This window comes from Dermacentor variabilis, chromosome 6, assembly GCF_050947875.1.
Source record: "Dermacentor variabilis isolate Ectoservices chromosome 6, ASM5094787v1, whole genome shotgun sequence".
NCBI classification, from domain to species: Eukaryota; Metazoa; Arthropoda; class Arachnida; order Ixodida; family Ixodidae; genus Dermacentor; species Dermacentor variabilis.
The window spans coordinates 139,679,591-139,697,054 of NC_134573.1; the positions used below are offsets into that span (position 1 = coordinate 139,679,591).

The 17,464-nt window shown below is 48.7% G+C and overlaps 1 protein-coding gene across 1 annotated transcript in view; it reads left to right on the top strand.

Moving 5' to 3' along the window:
* Window positions 1-401: 401 nt before the first annotated feature.
* Window positions 402-17,464, top strand: part of LOC142585321 (PR domain zinc finger protein 1-like) — a 182,672-nt gene continuing 165,609 nt past the window's right edge. Inside the window, exon 1 of the mRNA XM_075696003.1 lies at window positions 402-481. The gene's annotated coding sequence lies outside the window, so the exon portion shown is untranslated. The remainder of the gene's footprint in view (window positions 482-17,464) is intronic.

Consider the following 17,464-nt stretch of genomic DNA (forward strand, 5'->3'; position numbering starts at 1 on the left):
CCGAGGGTTTGGACGTCGGACTAGGCTCGGAAAAACAAAGAAAGCGGATTGACGCGAAAACTCCGTGCGTGTGTGAAGTGAACGGCATCCCGAGACGAATTTTCTCCGAAGAACTGTGAAAGGGGAACCGGTGACTTGTGTTGTTCCCGTGTGCTAGGAGCGGGTCAAAGCGGATCTGTGGTGACTGGTGCTCGAACCCGAGGCCCGGCCCCAACCAGGATGAAGTGACAGCGGTTTTTCGCCGAGTTTCGGGTGTGTGTGCCTGGGTGCGTGCTTGGATTTAACCCCGCCTCCTCCTTCTTTTTTTTGTCACAATTTATTCCTTCCACTGCCTAATTTTATTTTACTTTGTGCTGAGTGTGTGAGTGCGTGAGTGTGAAGAGATTTGGCAGGGTGGATCGATTGGATTGATGACTGTGTCAGCGAGTGAGCGCGTGGACCTTTCGCCTATGGATGCCAAGCTTCAAATCTGAGCTATTCGGTAAGTTGGTTCCTTTCTTTTTATTCTTCATTTAGAAATCTCGAAGTGTGCTATTCTTTCAAAAGATTAATGTGAGGTAGCCCAACACTACTGCAAACGCATACACGCCAACACACAACCTCTCAAATATTCATTTGTTCTTCGGCTTCACCGCGCAGCATAGCTGTTTATAGGTGATGTCATCTTTTCTTTGCAAGATGAACTTGCTGAGCGGACACCCCCCTTGTCTTTGAGCGAAGTAAGTGGTCACTTGTATTCGGCGGCTTAGTTAGGAAAATTACTTAAGTCGGGAAATGAGTGGGTATGCGTGATCATCACCTTAGTGCTTTCGCGGGAACAGTGGTAGCTGTTGTGTTGGGAATGACAGGAGGTGTAGGAATGGCTTCAAGGTAGCGGCAGTTATCACAGTTATCGCCATTCTCTCATCAATGGAATCAACTAATTTCGATGGAATTCGACGGAATTCAACGATGTTGGATACCGCACTGACTGCTAACGACCTAGTTTTGCTCGTGGGAGTCAACAGGTGGCCATGGTGCGCATGCAGAACAGCTTGATGGAATGGCTATGAGTAGCATAGGTACAGTTGTCAGTGCCTTTCTTCATTCTCTTTTTTACCTGCAGTTGTTAGTTGCTTCACCTGTGTACATTACATGCTGCGGCTATTAGACCGAAGCTTCGCACATGTATCGCTGTAGATGAGAGGTCTTAAGATCGGGGTTTCAAGAGGAATCCGTGAAATTTTTTGCTATAAGCGGTAATCTTGCTTTAGTGAATTCAACCTAGGTCCCACAGTAAACGGTCATTTTTATCACACGCGCAGCTTCCAAGATAGCGAACGCGTATGTTTCTGTAATGACCTAGAAAAGGTATACGGTTACTTAAATCAAAGAATTCCTTTCCCTAGCGTATGTTTTTCGTGCGTTCTTTCCTTTTCCTCTTTCTTTTTCTTTCCTTTTATATGTTCAAAAGTTTAGGAAGAATGAATTCAGAGTAAAAGAAATGACAACCGGCGCTGACCTTTCCCGCGCAAGCTGCTGACGTAACGCTTCACGTTCTCTGCAATCTGCATCTGCGTCGTCCTATTCTGACAGTGTTTATCTGTGTCGAAATGTAACCTGTTCGCGACCAGTGACAGGGACCTCTCCTTTCATTCGCGATGCACGGGCAACCTTTCCCGTCTTTCTTCTCTAATCTTTCGCTATGGACGTTTTTCTTTTTTTTCTTGTTTTTACATTCAAACGAACGTGTCTCGACGTTCCTATAGAGGGCTGATGTTTCCGCTAGATGGCACAGGGGTATTTTTCAATGCGCGAGAGTGCCCATCGGGCCTCGTACTCCTGCTTCGAGTCCCCGTTCAACTGTAGGCCAGCGCAAAGCAGACCATCCGGCTGCCGGGACACCGATTCTCCCGTCTGCATATGGAAGCCCTCGAAAAGCTCGAAACATAGTCACACCACGTGACTCAAGAAGAGCTCCGAGCGTCTGACGGCCTCTAGCACTCCAATAACGCCCCAACGCTCCTGTTATGCAACAGTCTAGAAATGAGGGAGGATTGGTGTCACACCGACGTGAGAGGAATACTGGCGAAAATGTTTCGCGTGAGATCAAAGCGAGCAGAATCAATGTTTTCACTTTTTTTTTCTTTCTTTGATGTTATTATTAAACCATATTATTAATCAGTTTAACACTACTGAAGTGTGAAGAATTATGACGTCTCATTCCGCGCTCTGCCTCTAAGAGAGAAAGAATACGTGATTAAAGTTTTCCGTGATGAAGGTTTTCCAGTGAACGATACCGAAGAGCATCACTCTGTTTTTGCACGTACATGGAGCCCCTGAATTTAATTTGAATGTTAACGTCATTTGTAAGCAGTCAGTGCAGTACTAAGCTTGTGCATCCCGTGTAATCCAGTGAATCCACGACAGATGCGAGTATGACGGCACACGAGACAGATGCGTTGAATGATGTCTAGCCTCGGACAATCGACCTTATGTTTTCTCTGAATCGGCCGCGTATAGTAAACGTACACGACGAGCCGTCCGTATCGCTCACAGAAGGTGTTACCACTGAGGACCCTCGTGCGCGTGCATCCAAGTTGATTACGCCACAGATAAACTGAGCTCGCTAAAACACGATACTACTCATTTTATTCGGCGCCAGCCTTTGAACCACCGGCATTACAGTGGCGATTAAGTAACGAGAGCGTTGATTGGCGTTAGGCGTCAAAAAGATCGGCCTCATTGGTTAGCTCTGAACCGCCTTTATGCAGTAAACGCACACAACTAGTCAACGATATCGCTGTCAGTTACGTAACAACGACATTGACCTGTGTTAGTTGGGGATCGAACTATCGGCGGTATAGATTTTGCGTGAATCGACGGTGTAGTAAAAAAGAAGCCAAGAACCGATCGGCCTCGCTTACGGTTACATAACAGCCGCGTTCCTTATTCAATGCTTCGTAAAACCAGATAAAACCAGTGCATAAGTTCCAGCATTCGACCCTGCCTCGGTAACCTAGATGCTAGATAGAAAGTCTACAATGACATCGACGACCGCCATCTGGAGATTAAGCGAGCTCTGTTCGCAAATGTGACAGCAGCCAATAGTCGGCCAGCATCGACAGTCGCGCGTTTTTGAAGCCATTCGCCTTCGCAGGTGTTATACACGTTTCGGCGGCCACACTTAAACATTGCATAAACGAGCGAGATCGAAGCATTTTTTTGGCAACGAACGACGGCTCCTTGAAACGAGGTAAAAAAAAAAAAAAAAAGACACCGAGTTCGCCTTCGCAAAGGCGACGTCTCACCTTGTGCTCGAAGGCTCACGGGTCTGAAATAGAAGGTTACAGCTCCGCCGAGTATACGCAGACTAAGCGGTGAGATAACGAACAGCGAAGGCAAGGCCGTTATCAGCTCTGGCAATCATCGCGGTCGGTCTCCCTCGACGACTCGTCCGGGGTTATTTCTCTCCCATGTAGTCTACGCTCCTGAATGGAGCAGCCTCGGTTTTATTAATTACCGACCCACCGTGGCGATCTGCGTCGGGGTCGATCAACTGTCGAACGCCGTTCGGGCGGCTTCTACATTATGTGTGCAATGCAGCGCAAACCGGTGGTATCGCGGATACCTCGCGAGGTAAACTGTATCTGTATGTAGTGTGGACCAGCGCTGCTGGGTGGAACTGGTACAATATATAAGTGCCAGCGGTCGGCCAGGTTCGCGTTCACCTCATGTTCAGAGCGCAGCGAGCTGAAGCAGGCATCGCGCCGCGCACTTCTTATCGCGTGACCTCCTGGTGACGTAACAAAGCTCAGTGGTCGACTCGACGCCGTCGAAACCTTCGAGAGTCCTTCGATGTCAGCGCGCATGCGTGCCTGCTTCTTGGCCTGACTCCATGCTGGATGCAAGCGAATGTTACCGACACTGATAAACACCGACGGTATCTTTCCATCGAAGGCAAAGCTAGGGCGCTCCGGATTTAAGTACGCGAAAGTCTGAACCCACCTGATACGACTCCATGCAGGTGCCTGGCGATGCGTGCGACCGTTAGATTCTTCACGCAAGTTTGTAGGTTCATATGATGCGAAATTGAGGTTCTTTTACCTTTGATCCTGCCTTTTAAAGTTCAGTCTTATTTCATGCTGAGGCTTTTTCTCGATTTCTCATTTCGCTCTGCTTCTTAAAGCAAGGCGTGACACCTGACAACCACAAGCTGCCTTCGGTTGCTTGTAGTTGTGTAAGACAGGTGGACGTAGGCATGCAAGCAGCCTTCGCTTTCTTCATGATTGCAAGCGCAAGCAATTGCATCGCTTATAGTCGGAACAATGACCCGGATTCACAAGACACTTTGTACGCTAAAATAGTTCGTAAGAACAGACGCCCTCCAGTCATAAATCACTCACGTACAACTCGTATTAGCAATGGAATTAGGCCAACGCAACAAAATATTATTACGAAAGAGGGCCTTCGCCAATTCGACTCCATACTCTTATGTAATTCCGCTTGCTCTAGTGTGTAATTTCTTTTGCTCGATGGTCTATTAGAGTTACAGTTTAGGTACCAAAGAAAGGGAAGCGCAGTTGAGGACGACAGAAAACTGGGTGATGTAGTGTAATGCGGAAATTTGCAGGTATAGCATGAGACCAGACGTTGGAATAAGGCAGGGGCAATCGGAGAGAACTGCAAGTGTCCTTCGTTCTGCAGTGGGCGTAAATAGTGTGACGATGATGATACAGAGAGATGGCACAACCTGATTGTAGTCAGTAGTGAGATAGTAATGCAGCTATAAAGTAAATCTTGTGTCCCGCAACATCGTCGTTGCCTGACGAATATAGCCGAGCACGAGTGCCCTGTTTCCGAACCACTGCCGAATTATTCTGCACAGCGTTATTCAATTCGCGAGTCCTGCGAGTGTCCTCTTTCTTTCCGATCACCCGCCGTGGTTGCTCAGTGGCTATGGTGTTGGGCTGCTGAGCACGAGGTCGCGGAATCGAATCCCGGCCACGGCGGCCGCATTTCGATGGGGGCGAAATGCGGAACTTAGATTTAGGTGCACGTTAAAGATCCCCAGGTGGTCGAAATTTCCGGAGTCCTCCACTACGGCGTGCCTCATAATCAGAAAGTGGTTTTGGCACGTAAAACCCCATAATTTAATTTTTTTTTTCTTTCCGATCATTGTGTGCATCACATTTCGCACCCTATAGAAGACTATAGCCGTCGGCCAAGGCAAGCGCCTCCGGCTTTTCATTGAAGTCAGCGTCTCATCCGAAGCTTGCCGGCAACCTGCATACTTCCCGCGAGAGCCGACGCCGTTTTGTTGCGTCCCCTCTATGCGCACGACTCCGCGGACGTTCATCTTCAATGTGTAGTTCACAAGTACGCGCACAACCTACAAACATACTGCGCATCGAGCATGAAGAGCAGGTTCCGTTGATGAGGAGGTGGTTGAGAGACGACGACGAGGAGGAGGAGGAGCGGGTTGGCTCGAGGAAGGCGCGAGCACGGCCGCATGCTTCGATGTGCATATATATGAGTGATGACGTGGCGCATTGTTGCGCGCGTATGCGAGCACGTGCATTGGAGCACCGGAGCGACCGTCTGGGTCGGCGGCGCTCACAATGGAAGAGCGCGGTCTTCCTTCAGGGGCGCCGCGGGGCACGGTAACTTGTGGGCGCGTCCCCACACTTCGGGAGACGACCCGCCGCGGAAGAGCACAAAGACGGCCACGCGGATGGACTAGACGGGGGCGCTCGCCGGTCGGGCCAGACGGTCGCGTCAAATGGGGTTGCGTGGTGCGCGCCAGGCAAACATGCAGCCCGTCGAAGAAGAGTTTCGCGGGGTATGCATATACAGGGTGTATTATATACTTAAGGTTATGCGCGAAAAAAGAAAGGGGTTGCGTATGAAATGCAAGACCGCCGCTGAAGATCTACAGCCTGTGATCATATACTTCTTGATGCATTATCCATTATATTGTTCTTCGTTTACTATATAGCATAAAGCTCTATACTCGATGCATGTAGTCGAGATGCTCTGCAGTCTGTTCCTACTTTTCTTGAAGTAACTAACTTAGGTTCACGTTTGTAGATTATTTTTGTTTTCATATGATGAGACCTGCAGACACTATTCCTTCCACTTTAATATTCTTTAGTAGCGTGACCTGCAGTGGGGACCGGCCCTGCTACGTGTGACCTGCGCTGTGTGTTTTGCTTTATTCTCCGAGATTCGTCCTGTCGCTCTTTCTTTCCTCTTTCCTCCCCTTTCTTCCCATCTCCCATTTCTATGTTTCCGTCTCCTCCTTTCTGGAGAGCAGGAAGGCGTTAATTGAGCCCCTTCCGGTGCCAGTTGCCAGCCTGCTTCTCGCTTACCCTTTCGTGTCACGTGTGTATATCTTTTCAAATCAGATAACGATAATAGTCTGTTCAATGTCAACGCACGTGCATCAACACAAAGTGTTCACGTTGACAATTCGCGTAAACACTTGCGGACAGAGCATTCGATCAGAGGGTACGTGCGCATAGTACCTAATCTTGGCTGTCTTTTTTTGGCGCTTGTTCTCTAGTATTCACAGGAGCCAACAAGCTCAGTTCATAACCCTTCAACACTTGACAATTCACGGAACCGGAGTCTTTTCCAGTACATGTTAAGAGGCAAGAGGAAGGTATTAGGAGTTCCTGGGCAAATATATGTAATTTATGTTCTAGTTGATATTGGGAGGAATGAATAGAGTTGGACACATCATGCTACACGCAGCATAACATGTCACCAGCGATCGATTGCAGTGACAGAATGACAGCTGAGTGAATAAAAAGTGAAGCTTTGGGCGGCAAATATTTAGGTGGTACAATAAGATTAGGAAACTTCCAGTCACAGGATGGAGACGGCTGACGCTGAGAGACGCCTTCGCCTACTGTGGACGTGAAATGGGCTGCTGCTGATGATGATACGGACGATGATGGCGACGACAAAGGTGTCAGTAATGCAGTTGGCGTAAGGGTACCCACGCTAAAAGGAAACAAAAGCGAGTGTCATTTGGAAAGACCGCTCGCTATTGAGAGGCTGCAGTCGACATTTAGCTATTAATTTTGCTTAGCTTTAAAAGAAAAAAGTCTAGCTAGACTCGTTCCTTGTCCAATCGTTCAACGTACGAGGCTGTCCCTGATTCACAGATGAATCGCGCGACTCCTGTCCCTCTCCTGGGATTCTCGACCCCCTGTTTGGGAAACGCAGCATTTCGTATATAAGTGGCGATTCCTCTTTACCCGCTACTATGCGGAATCCCGTCCCTGCAGTACTATACTATAAGAATTTATGCGTTCTCATGTACGACACGGTGTGTCGAAGTGCAAAGACATTAAGAGGTATTACACGCAAGTCTATCTACACTGCAATGCATAACTGTTGTACAGAGAAAGCTAACTAAAGAAAAGGAGGGAGGGAAAAATAAATTTTAAGAAAGTCGAAGTCATCGATACACTGGGGAGCAATTATTTTCGGTCTCTCAAATAAAATTTACAAGTGCGGAAGTTTTAGCACCAGGATATGAACACCGAAATTCCTTATTAATCCTTCTTTCTGATTCATAATCCGCGAAAAGGTGGTATGCAGCGCAGTAACGATGACATCAGATACATATATATAATTGCGTCACACTCGGTTTTAGAGATGTATCTGCGTCACGAATTATGAAATACGCACTAACGCGTTAACGTAGAATGAGAGTGTAGGTAATCTTCACATATGCGTTATACGATTCTAGGCATATCTGGCTTTATTATGCAATTCGCTCCTGTCCAGATTAGTCAATTCAGCACTTTCTCGCTAAAGATGGGACCCGATTCGACTAATTAGCGGTCGAATTCACCTAACTCCAAGGGTGGTGATGTTCAGTGAACTGTTGGTGTCACCGATTGTCAAAGCCAACAATATGACATCCAAGGCGCCGGCCGATCGCGACCGATTTCTGACCGGTGAGAACGCCCTCCTCGAATTGGACAGTGATCACATGACTCTAAGCTAGGTGATTGAAATAGCACAAACTAATAACGTCTAAAAAGAAATCAATCGCCCCTTACGTGCGGATGAAGCGAACAATCGCGTCAGCAAAAGCGTGAGCCTGTAGGTAATCACGAAAGCGTGCAAACTGCTCCGAGATGACTGATTCATTCATTCATTGGTTTATCACAATACGTGTGATGGAAGGCGGAGAGAAAAGCCACTCAAGGATGGCGTGAGGGAGGGAGTCCTTACCGCCTCCTTGGACTTGCAATTTCAAACTTCTGAGGTAGCAAACTGGGCTTAAAGAGGGCTTCCATAGCTTTACACGGCGTAGCGACACTGTTTCATCGGCCTTACCGCTATACTGGCACAGATACCCCCACTGCTGCGTACCACGCGTGCATGGGTGGGGCAGTAGAGCCAGCGTGCGCGCGGTTGGCTTAAGCGGTTTCGAAGTGGACGCTACTATCATGCCTTCTGGTAGCCGCTGGGCACCTATTCTTGCCGCACCTGATAAGCGCCACCAGCACATGCGCGGCGCGGAGCTAACAGTTTGTGCAGTTCACTTTAACAAGGTTGACACCCTTTTCGGCCCATCTTGTCCCCCCCCCCCCCCAACTATATTTATCATCCATTTTCCGGAGTCTGCGATGCCGATACTTCCAGGTCACGAAAACGGCATGAGCGTATCAGAGTGAAACGGCGTTCCTGCCAAGAAAATAGCTAGCGCGGAATTTTAAATAAGGAAGAGTACGCGAGATCGCCGATTAACTGTTGGGTGACAACCTAGAGAATATAAAAAAAAAATGCTCCTAGAGTTTGGTCGTCTTGAGGTTCGAGTGGTAATGGCGGCTGTAAAGAAGCAACAATATTCTAAAACGTTCTTTTGTAACGCTATAGCGTAACGTGACTGCTTTTACGTTACCATCGACCACACCCGCCAAGCAATATGTGCGCGTGCGCAACTAGGTAAACGAAGCGCCCGCGATGAAGTTAAGGCGGCTCCGGGGCAGGCATAGTGGTGACCAACAAATCGACAAGCCGTGAACGGCACGCCATAGCGTGTCGGAATGCATAACGGCAGAGGCCGCTAGTCAGCCTGTTCAGCAATAGAGAGCTTTAGATTTGAGGACGCAAGCGGCTTGCGTACGCAAGAACTAGGGGCCACGGTACTGCGCATGAGCGAACTCCTACGTCTGTGTCTGCGCATGCGCAGTATCATCGCCCCTAGTTCTCGCATACGCAAGCCGCTTGCGTCCCCTGACATAAAACTCCCCGATAACTGAACTCCGAACAACGCAAGCGCCGTTGAATGGCGCTGTCGTCGTCATGCGGGCTTCGTGCGACCCAAGTGGTGCAGTGCGGAAGTATGCGAACAATGCCGCGGGCGCCCCGAGCGGGAAAGGAGAACCAGTTCCAGTTATGCGCCTGCAGCGACCTTAACCTTCGGAAGCGGGCGGCGCTCTAGTGCCGACGTACGCCGAGAGATGGCGCTGCGGTACAGGTCTCGGTCCCCGCGTCTCACCGGCACTTTTTCAGGCGTTCGCCATTCCGCCACAACCCGCTCGCTGCTTGCACACTGCTTACTTTCTGGCAACTGGAACTGGTGATCTGGTGATCTCATCCTCGGGGCGCGCGAGATGCATGTCTTTCTTTTTCGACAATCGACACACGGTTGCACGAAAAGCAACAAAGAAAATAAAAGCGAAAAAGGAGAAAACAGAAATAACGGAAGGAATGGGAACGAGAGAAAAGATGAGGAATCGAAGAAGGAGGCGAAGAAATTGAACCAAACGTCTTGTTTTATTTTTCCAGAACACAGATACGAGCACGGTTAGGCAATTTCAGTCTTTTTGTGAAGATGGATAATTATGGCAGAATTTTCAAGACAGCATGAGTGCTGGTGTTTAGCCTCCCGCCCTCCCTCTGCCCCGTTCTATTGTTCAAAACTTATATATATATATATATATATATATATATATATATATATATATATATATATATATATATATATATATATATATCGCGACACCGGTTGAATTTCTTCCATTCGCATTGAAGCCAGCACATAACTATAGAAGGAATACTGCCACAGCTGACAAATAGGGCAAGTCCTATCGTGCGTACCTAACCCCAAAGTTCAAGAAGAAGAAGAAAAAAAACAGTAATGAAGTAAATTTTTAGATCCCCTCATTTTTTTAAAGCTACACCAGTGGGTCCGCGCAAGCAAGCTGATGACAGGTGCAAGAACTGAAGTCTGCAAGACAAGCCAATTATTCTTCGAAGTAACCCTTTCTGCGTCCCCCGTCTGTCACGAACGAGAAAAAAAGCGAGACAGGGGCGCAGGTAAAGTACGGAAGAAGGTGGCGGAGAAGACGATGGACCGGCAGCCACCTCTGACGCTCTTCCGCATAGCGTCGGGCGGCTTCGTTCGCCGTCTCGAAACAGATGAGCGAAGCGAGGCGGGGGAAGAGGTCGCGAAGAAGATCAAGAAGATCCCGAAGAAGTAAGAAGCGCAGAAAAAATGAAGAAGACGGCGCGTTACTCAAAGAAGGAAGGTTTCAGGAAACGATTTCAACAAAAGCAGCGTACTCCCGCAGCCGCCCTCACCTCCTTCCTCCTCCGTCTCTGCTTCGTCGTTATTTCGCTCATTCGCTCTTTTCTTCTTCAACTATCTCTCTCTATTCTTTTTATTTTTTTTCATGGCCAGGGCACAAAGCGAGCGGAACGGCGCAAAAGGGTCCGCGCTCGGCATCGTTTAAGACGCAAGGTTGGCGAGGAGGAGGATGGCACGTCATTATTACGCGTTCGCGCTCTCGTCTCATCGTGAGCGCGAGAGAAGCGCGCGTGCGTGTGTGTGGGCGGCGGCGCAAAACAAAGCTCGCCGAAATCCTCGCACGGCCACCAAAAACAATAAAGCGGGCATGGTATCGGAGAGGGTGTTATACAAGAAGTGCAGAGAGAGGGTGTGTGCGAGGGAAGCGAGCGGGAAGCAGAGGTGGGGGAGGGGGGGGCACTACGCGACGACGACGCGCAGAACGCGGTGACGATCTCCGGCGACGGTGCGCCCGCTGCCCAAACGTCGCGCTAGCGCGTCGTAACGTCGTCAAAAAAGGGGGGCCCCAGAAAGCTCTCCCCCGCGTATGCGACAAGGTGAACGACCGTCCGAGACACGATGTGATGCCGTTTTCTTCTTCGCGTTGTCTTCCTTTGCCCTCCTCTTTTCCTTTTATTGCTCTGTTCTGCGCACTCTCTGTGAAGGCTCTAAGCAGCTTGCCTTAAAGAGAGTTTGACACCGACCCGCGCCGGTGCGGAAGACTGTGGAGTGTCGGGGCCGCGAGAAGAACGGGTCGAGAACGTGGAAGTCGAACCGAAGGGCGTTCGGTCGGTGCACGAGGCCGTGCACGTGACGGAAGATGAAGCCTGCCAGCCGCGCCACCTAGGAGCGAACGAATTTTTTTTTTTTTTTTCGCAGCCAGGTACTGGAACGACAGTGCTTACGATATTGCGGCAGTTCAACTACCTTCACGGAAGAAAGAAGAGTTACCTCACATCACACACTGTGACAAAGTGAACAGTAATTATTATTTTAATTTTTTTGCTATCTCACCCCTTACGTAATACCCCCTTAGGGTCTTTAAGGTAATACCGTGAAAAAAAGGAGAGCCCCATTATCCTGCCGCGTTGCGCAGTGCGAGCGCCTAATAGCTAGTGTGCCATCTGGAAGTCGTGGGCAACCAGCAAGCCAGCGCAATTGGTCGACGTTTACGAATGTCCGAGTCTGGCTGGACGGACTCAAAATCGTTTTTCGGAAGCGAAGATCTTCGGACTGCGGCCGTGAGCGTCATGATTTTGACGCAGGAAGCAACGGGGACATTGCTACAGCACCCCAAGTCGGCAGGTCTTTGTGACCGCGTATATAGACTGCTTGCACTGCACCTTTACGATTTCGCGTAACTATAGCATATATATATATATATATATATATATATATATATATATATATATATATATATATATATATATATATATATATATATATATATATATACCCTGTCTTTCTCTGCCCCTCTCTTTTCCTTCTTTTACCCCTTTCCCCCAGTGCAGGGTAGCAAACCGGATGTGCGTCTGGGTAACCTTCCTTCATTTCCTTTATTTCCCTCTCTCCTTCTCAACCTCTCTGTGAGCCCCGGCCGTTAGGGCCAACGTTGCAAGAATACAAAGAGCGGTTTGATAGATAGATAGATAGATAGATAGATAGATAGATAGATAGATAGATAGATAGATAGATAGATAGATAGATAGATAGATAGATAGATAGATAGATAGATAGATAGATAGATAGATAGATAGATCTTGCTAAATGTGTCCTGCAAAACCGAGACCGGTTCCTTACGGCAGGGCTAAATTTCTGCTTTTTGTAGCCTCGTAGATCCATAGTACCGACTCGGAGTACTACAGCCGACGGTTAAGCGTGGCTGTCTTCCGATTTGGTCTTGAGCTTCGGAAGACGTCTCTACTCTGCTGCAGCGACGCTGCCGTCATCGCGTATATTGCAGTCCTGTATACGTGACCCTGAATTGCCACAGCCTTTTAAGCGGCTTGCAAATATATTAAAGATGGGGTCTCCGGTAGGGAAGAATATGCGTCACGCGTACTGCACACTGGCAGCTATAGTACGCAACAGCAGTGAAACGTGTCTTGCTGACAGACATTATCTGGCGCCTTATTGGCTACACAGACGCCGTGTAACGAAATGACAGATACGAGATAGTAATAAAAAGAAAACAAGCCAGGCGAACGGATGAAAAAGGCAAATACTTGAGCAGTTTTGCTGTTTCTTGCAAGCGAGGAGAGAGAGAATCTATTAAAAAAGAAGGAACCTTACGCATCTGCCGCGGCTTTCGAAGAAACCTCGCTTCTCTCAATAGCAGATGAGGATCGAAGAGATAAATAACTCGCGATGACCCGCGGGTGCTACGATGAGTAGTCCGAGCAGCGTAACCTCGGTATACACTAGATTAGCATTCAACCTCTACTGCGCGCACGAACAAGCGGGAAGAAGCCTTCGCATAAAGAAACATACACAGACATACACACGCATGAGCTTGAAGCGCAGCTGCAAGGTTATAAGCGCTCCTCAACGCCAGTAGCTGCCACAACAAAACGGTATGCTACATTAAAGAGTAGCTGTAGCGTTTTGGACAAGCGTCAAGTCATGCGACGCTGAGGTAAGTCGAATCGCATCTTACGGCGATGATCACAAGCGCGACAGCGCATTCGTTAACGCTTACGGCCTTACTCGTGAGGCCTGAGGGAACTTGCGAGCTGTTGGTTGGTCGATCGCACGCGGCCTTTCCTAAGGAAACAAGGAAAAGAAGAAAAAAAAATTAATTAGCATCGCATTTTTCAAAGCGGCCTTGCCCACCCAAAGATCTGTTCGGACCTTGGAATGGCGAGAATTGCGCCTGTCCATAGTTGCGCGCATTATCGCAATTCGCCGCGGTTCGGTAGCACGACCCATGTATATGGCCCTGGAATCTTCGGAGTGACCATTTCAAGCTTCATGAAATTTTTAGATATCGCCTATGGTAGATAGCGTAATTCTTGTCCTTGAGCTTAACTATTCGAAGAGGCGCGGACATTTTAATATAGCACGAGAAATCGAAACACATATGCAACTAATTAAAAAAAAGCACTTATCTTCATAATAACATTACGGCACATATCGCAATTTACGAATTGTAGCCGGTGAGCTTGCAATGCGTATCCACTTGAAGTTAATTTCCAGAATGACACCAGCTTCGAGGTATTGTTTCCCAACGTGTAGGACGGAATGCGTGGGCGTTCCAGTTGCTTTTGTTCTTCAATGCACAAAAGAGCGCACCCTCCGTGGTGACCGATTAGCGGCTATGCTGTTCCGCTGCTCAGCACGAGGTCGCGGGATCGAATCCCGGCCGCGGCGGCCGCATTTCGATGGGGGCAAAATGCGAAGATGTCCGTGCCCCGTGCATTCGGAGCACGTTAAATGTCACCTCGTGGTCAAAATTAATCCAGAGCCCTTCACTACGGCGTGCCTCATAATCGAATCCTGGTTTTGGCACGCAAAACCCCAGGACTCATAGAAGAGCGTTTTCTTTTAAAGGTAAGTGGAACAACAGGGCAATGCTGCGCAGCGAAGGATGAATTAATCCAAGAGCGAATGAAAGAGCGAACGCGGTCCGCGTTCGCTATTTTATTTTTCGCTGTGCTCATTCGCTCGGTTGCGAGGGACGTCGAGGCACGCCGACGTTCAACGCAGGAATTGGCGCCTAATATAGCTGCGCTCTAAAATGCACCATATAGAGCGCATGGGCTATGAAAGACGGCGATAGCGAAGAGAGCGCGAGAAGGAAAGCGGAGGAGAGGAGGAGGGTGCAGCGGTACCATGAGGCAGAAAGTGGAGGAGGACGCTATGGCGAAGGCGCGAGTAGAAAAGCGTCTAGTGCCGCGCAGGGCGTGCCCTGTGGCGACGGGTGCTATGCGAGATGACGCCAGAGCAGCGCGCGTCAGACATATGGGAACAAAGCGCTGCGTGAGCGGAGCTCCGTCTGCGGCGGCTGCTGGGAATCGCGCCCGCGCGTCACCCGCGCGCCACCTCTCGCAATCTCCCGATTAGCGAGGCAGTCGCACCAGACTTCGCCCTGTTTTCAACGTGCCGCGCGGGACAGTTTGTCCGCGCCAGCCCGTATGTCGCGAAATGAAAACACGTATAGAGCTGCGCTCAAATTTCGCGTTAGGGAACATCTTAAGAGGAAGCTTTAGCTCGAGTGCTCCTATCTAAATACATGTAAAAGGAGAATTCGTTTTTCTCGGCAACCACTAGACCAAATTTGACTAGGTTTGTTGCACTTAAAAGACAAACCTAAAATCTAGTGACTGTTGGTTTCGAATTTTTGAGTTAGGTCGTCGATTTTTTATTAAAAATTGGCAAAAATCGTACATTTTCAAAAAACGAAACTATCAAGTTTACAACTCTGTAACTGAACCACTAAAAATGATAATACAATTCTGGGAATTGCATCTAATAGTACATCTAAAGCGGACAAAACTGATATGTTACACATGAATATAAAAAAAATTTAATCATAGGAAAATACAACTTTTGCAAAACCGTTGTAACCAACGTAACAAATTCACGTAACATGTAAAATGACATATCGAATTTGTCCGCTTTGAATGATCTAATGGGTGCCCTTTACAGAACCGCGATATCAGGTTTTGATGCAGAGCTATGAATTTGTAAACTTCGTCCGTCTATTTTTTTCAAACGGTCATATATTTGAAAATCGTTTGAAGAAAATTCAAGCCCTAAATCAAAATTTGGCTTCCAACAGTCACTATAATTTAACTTTCTCTTTCAAATGCAACAAATTTCATCAAAATCGATCCAGGAGTTATCTCATAAAAACGTTTTTGCGTTTTACATGTATTTGAATAGGCCGCGTCGGAGTTGGGCCCGAGCTAAAGCTTCCTCTTAATCGTCGGTGATTCTTTTTTATCTGTATCACATGAAAGCGAGTGCCTTTGTGACGCATTGTGACTGCGTTCGGCCCCTCAGCTATCTTCCAGCGTTCACCGTGGTGGTGCGAAAAGCGCTGAGCATTGTAAAACGCAGCCCATGGCTTGGAAACTTGAGGTAGGCAGTCGCACAGCTTTCTTTTTTACGCGCATGTCATCTGTAGCCGCACGTGTTGGTTCCTTCAGCATAGATTGTCGCAGTGGTGTGTGAAACGGAATGCGTCGTCTTATCTTAAGTGAAAACATGGCTTAGCATACCTATAGCGTGGTATGGGGCAACGCGCGTATACCAATAACGTAGAGCGCATGGTATGAAGGGTATTCGCTAGGTCACCTCACATTGTACCTGATATTTCAGCTTCTTTGAATCAAGTTCTAATTAGCGCCTCGCGATGTATACAGGCTCAAATGCGAAATTTGCCTCTCGAGCAAGCCCAATAATGTCGTCAAGGAGTTGCCGAAGGACAGCTATCTTCAGTGCTTGTATTTTCAGTAACGTGGCTCTCTTACCAACAATTCCGAAAGCTTGCTAGCAACATGTAGCGTAGATGTCATTCAATGTAGTTGTCACGGCCCCCATATCGATTACTACAATGCTGTAGTACACAATAATACTACGCCGGAACGTTCGTACCTGAAGCGCCAGTGTAAGGTTTGTGCACCGACGTAATCCACGGACGCCTGTTTGGTGTGCAGACAGTACGGCAGAAAACTGCATGGGCAATTATATCACGATCTGCTCGTTTCCAGTTATCTGCGCCGGTGCTGTGGAAGCTGTGAACAGTGCAGGCTGGAACAGGGCAGCAACATGGTGTCCGTGACGCGCACGTGGCGTATCGGAATGCCAAAAAGAGAACTGCAGTGGTGCGCGCGCGTTATGTGAAGCGTCAGTTCCCGAATCAAGATATAATCGGAAAATTTCGGTTGGTGCACGTGATGGTAGCGAAGTCGTTCTCTTGTGCAGCACGATAAATGCCCCGGCTAACACTGTTCTCTTACCGAGTACTGACCTCGTATGCCCCAGAGAAGACCGCAACGCCAGAAGAGATAAAGAAACTAAGAGGAAAGATGGTCTCTGATAAATAAAAGTAGCACCGTGTCTTGCGGTATTCTGCAATAATGCATCAAGGTGCGTTTTCGCGTGGAGCACAGGCGGCGCGTAGCGGTCGCCCTGCGCAAGAGGAAGCGAAAATGATGGAGGACAGTGGATGAAACGCGTTGACCCGAAAGGGATGATGCAGTACCCGCTGCAGGTTCGGAGCCACGCGAGCGGTGACAGCGTCGGCCTTCACTGAGAACGTCCGGGGTGAACTGCAAGCGACAACAAGACAATAGCGACGAAAGAAAGAAACGAAAAGTTAATGAAACGATGCGGAGAAAAAAAACAGAAAGCAAGAATCGGAAGCTGCGTACAGCGTACAAAAATTAAAATGACAGCACACACAGAGAGAGAGAGGGAGAGAAGAGACAGCGCTAGGGCAGCGCGCTGCTGCCTGTGCACTTGGCCGCCGGCGGCGAAACAGACGTTGACCGCGAAGCCAGTCAAGGGAGTGAGCTCTGCTACACCGACTGGAGAGGGAAAGGAGAGCTGGGGGAAAGGGAAGCGTGAAGGCCAGGCCTGCTGACGGAGAGGAGGGTTAGCACCGCCGGAGCAAAGCCAGTTCCGTTAGAAACGAGAGGGGGAAGGGAAGGAGGGGGGCTGCGCTCGCTACCCCTCGATGGAATGGGGTCAAGTTCGGCGGCGGTCACTTCCGCCACTCACGAGGGGGAGGGAAAGCGCGCGGAGGAGGCGGTGGAAGAAGAAGCAGCAGCAGCGGCGGTAGAGCGGGACCTCCGGAACCCCCTCTCCCTTTTACAACCTGCCGCTTTTTTCGCCGCCGCAACCTGTCCGCTTAGTCGGCCTCAGCGCCCGCTCGAGGCGTAA